Consider the following 4472-nt stretch of genomic DNA (forward strand, 5'->3'; position numbering starts at 1 on the left):
TGATATCGCACATTTTCACTTAGGAGTGATACGTTATTGACCAAAGGAATGAAGGTAAGCTGAGATAAATTAGAAAAGCAACCATAAATTCCCATGTTCTTGTTAGTTTGCACTCTTATCAAGTTTGGATCTAGACTTGCTGCCTGGGCGACCTGTCACAAGATGAAAATACAAAAAGGACACCCCAAGGCCTAAGGCTTGTGTGTCAATCAGCTTCCCCTGGACTCTTTGCATCTAGATGGTGACATATCTCTAGTGACATTTGTGGTGACAAAATCTAGTGGGATTGACCCAAAATTCAGAGCCAACAGCAATGTGGCGTGAAGATGATAAAGGCAATACTCACCTTTGTAAACTTCTGAACTGAAACTCAAACTTGCAGAGGTTGTTTTCATTAGAAAAAGAGGGGATCAAGTGGATAAGCAAAGATGCAATTGCAATACATTAACAGTGGTGGACGGAGGCATTTCTTATCCAATTTCTGGCAAAATCCACTGGCCACATTTAGCATAACTGTACAGAGAATAGGCCACATTAGTGTGGAGGGTATTTTTAGGAAATCTTAAAAGTCTAAAGAAACAGAACTTTGAAAGAGTGAAAGACCATCTTTCTCCAAGGCTACAAATGGAAGAGGGAAGTCTGACATACACTTTTACAAATGAAATAGCGGGACATCTTAGAAGAGAGCTAATAGCTAACCTTAATTGTCTCAATTAATTGTTCTTCTGATATGAAACTGTAGCAGGGAATAATGTCTAACTTTTTGTAGAGCCTAATACTGTTTTACCTTTTCTTTAAAAAAAATTACTTTCCTAGAGTTCGCTACACAGAGATCTAAAAAAGCCTGAAAAAAAATACTTGTAAAGACAATAAAGAAGCCAATAATATGAAAAAGCACACGAGAGCTGTAATAATGATTGTTAAATGCTTCAGATAGCTGCAGCAGTTGATTGGGTTGTGAATGATACATGTGAAAAATAATTCTATGATCATAGGCAGATGCAAAAGGTAAATGATTATACTATGTATATATATTGATATAGAATTGCTATATATATTGTGTACTGTATGTTCTAGCTTTCAGAAATACTGTATTGTAGTGTACTGTACTTAACTAAGCAGATCTAAATAGCAACTTGTCATTTTCCACAAAGTCACTAGTACTGTTAACAAAAACCAAAAAGTCTATTTTCTCCAGTAAAAGAAATACATACTGTTACAGTCACAGACATTTTGACTATAGAGAGACAATGTACATTTAACCAAAGAAAAATCCCAAACCAGAATAAAAACCTCACCCCAAAATCAACCAGCCAAAATTGTTGCATTTATCATCTTATTCAAAAGGGGAAGGGAAATGCCACTAATCTAAGAAGAGGAATAACATTTACTCAACTTTGTATGAGTAAAAATGAAAGAAAAACATCCCCCCAAAATCTCCAATTACCCCTTCTGGGACAAGTAGAATCCTCCAATTGGGCAAAAGAGTTAAAAGAATAAAATGCTACCTTTAGGGCCAACATGATACCAAAATGGGCAGCTATAGTTAAATGTACTTACTCATCCCACTAACAAAATGAGTTCTAGAAATCCTACAGTTCTCATGGATCACATACTGAATACGCTCACTGACCAATTTCTTCTCCTCCTGAAAATCTATTGGTATTCTAGACACCCTAATCATGTTGCTGAAAAGATTCTGGCAAAGACCAAGGGACAGAAAGTTAATTGTTAATTGTTAGTGACCGCATTTGGAACGGATTACTCAGATTACTTTTAAAGATATTCATAGTCAACATGTTTCAGAGTATGTGAGGTGGGGAAAGAGCTGTTTGATATGATGCTTTGGATACTAGAGACTCCAGACCTGGAGCATTTTAGAACTAACTGTTTAAAGACTTGACATTATTTTTTACTCTTTAAGTGGAGTAAACAGGCAAGTTAGATTATTTTGCTTGGATTTTATTCCTTTGTCAGGTGAACATGTTGAAATTCAATGGAAATGAGTGACTGTACTCCAAAGTATTGTTCCAGAGTTGTCACACCCCATGGATGCCCATCTCTGCCAGTGAAGCTTGCTGAGCTAGACCATGTTATTTATTTTGTAGCTGAAAGACCACACAAGGCTCTGAGAGGCACACTTCAGCCTTCCCTTTAGAACGGGTACTTGTGAAAGTACACCAGACCAAATCTGAGTGTCACGTTTTGAATGAGGGCAAACATCTTGGAGCATTTGGCCGAGAGCAGGTGTTACGAATATGTGTGTCTATAGTGTGTAAGTACTTATTTTTCATTAGATTCATACAGATTCACGCCAATGCTCCACAGTTCATGTTGTGACCATTGTATAATCTAAACTCTTTCCTGAATCATGTATCTCCATGCACTCGGTTAGCAACCTGTCTGTAAAACCAGAAAGAGAGAGCTAGCTATCTACCTATGCATGCACACCTATACATGCATACTCACACACACACATTTATTTGCCTGCACGCACACACACAGAGGCCATATAATTTAGTTTTGTCCCAAAATGCCATAGGCACCAACAGACTATGTGACAAATGAAAATAAAGAACTTCGTGGGGAAAAATGAGAGGAAAAAGTCGTGACATATTCCAGGGCAGTTGGGTAAATGTAAACCTGCTTCCCAAATGTGATGGCCCTCTCTAGTCAAACCGTAGATATTCAACATGGTGTTGGACTTTTAGGGGACTTTATAAGGTTCAATAAAGACCACTTCACATCCAAGTGGCAAGAAGAAAAGGAGCAAAGTGAAACAGAAGAGGTGCCTAATTAAATGTAGACATCTCAAAGATAACCTGTCTATTTGGTAGGAACAGAACACTGTTCCTGGACAGTCCTCAAAGGTCAAAGGACCATGAAGGTGGCAAAAAAACACCACCAAGTCAACTGTATGAAGTGTTCACACTGTACAAGTCTGCAGTTCTGCCTGGAAAATATCTAAAGCAAGATATCCTTTGCTATACTGGTATCAGATTTTCCAGTCCCAGTGTGGACCTTATGAAAGTGTGTGGGCTACTGTAATACCTAAGCTCAAACTGACATAGAGCATTTACAAGGGATGCTTGGGTTGTGCCTGCATGACCGTGAATGGAATTTCACAGCCCAAAGACGGCTCAAGTGCTAATAAAGTTTGCATGAGGATTGGAAACAAGACTGTCTCTGTGGGCTGAACTGGACAAAGTTCTCACACATGATGGGACATCGGTTGTTCTTTTGTTTATATACTTCTATTGCTGCAGTAAAAGGTTTTGGACAGAATTTGTTTTTCTTAAAAGAAATAACAGCTATAACAAAGTGCTTACATTTGTCTCCAGTGATGAATGCAATCCTAAAAGTGTCGATACAGGTTGCTCTGATAGAAATCAGTGGTGTTGTCAGCAGGAGCAGGGAGGTGATCATACTCGGCTTTGGTGAGGCCGCACCTTGAGTACTGCGTCCAGTTTTGGGCCCCTCACTACACGAGGGTACAGAGGCAGGCTACCAAGCTGGTAAACGGCTTAGAAAATAAGTCTTATGAGGAAAGGCTGAGGGATCTGGGGGTGTTTAGCCTAGAGAAGAGAGATTGAGGGGAGACCTCATCGCTCGCTAAAACTACATGAAGGGAGGTTGTAGACAGGTGGGGGTTGGTCTGTTCTCCCTAGTGGAGAGTGATAGGACAAGGGGAAATGGACTTAAATTGCGCCAAAGGAGGTTCAGGTTGGATATCAGGAAGAATTTCTATACTGAAAGGGTTATCAGCCATTGGAACAGGCTGTCCTGGGAGGGGGATGAGTCACCGTCCCTGGAGGTGTTTAAAAGACGGGTGGATGTTGCGGTGGGGAGAATCGTTTAGTAGGTTGATAGGGCTGGGACAAAGGCTGGACTCAATGCTCCTCTAGCTCTCTTCCAGCTGATACTATGATTCTATGAAATTAAGAACAGAATTTGTTACTGGGAAGAAGCTTTTCACTGGATTTCTCTCTCACGAATTTCACTGGCATTGGCAACGCTGCAGTCATCAGTCAAATCACACAGTCTTGCACCCATATTATTCATTTGGTTTAGGAAGAGGGTTTACCATCTAGTGTTTTACAAGGAGCTGATGCAAACCAACTCAATCAAAAGGAGATCACTTTGGAAGAGGACCAAACCTGAGGCTGAAATTGAAGGTGAGAAACAGCTGAGAAACACCATGCAACATGAAGAGACAACTATGCCTCACCAATACTTCTTTACCTCTTCTCTACCCTCTCAAACAAGAAAGCACAATATAACACATTTGATATGAAGGGATTGTTTTAGATGAAACTTTGCTACAGATAAAAAACACAAGCATGGCTCATACTGCTCAGACACATTTGTGTTTTAAAGCAGTGAGGCTGCAGTGTGTTTGCTTCCCAAAGAAATACCTTACTGCTCTTTGCTTTTTGAAAAATAGTTGAAGACAAATACAAATGTGTAAATTG

This window comes from Apaloderma vittatum, unplaced genomic scaffold (assembly GCF_000703405.1).
Source record: "Apaloderma vittatum isolate BGI_N311 unplaced genomic scaffold, ASM70340v1 scaffold15156, whole genome shotgun sequence".
In the NCBI taxonomy this organism is placed as follows: Eukaryota; Metazoa; Chordata; class Aves; order Trogoniformes; family Trogonidae; genus Apaloderma; species Apaloderma vittatum.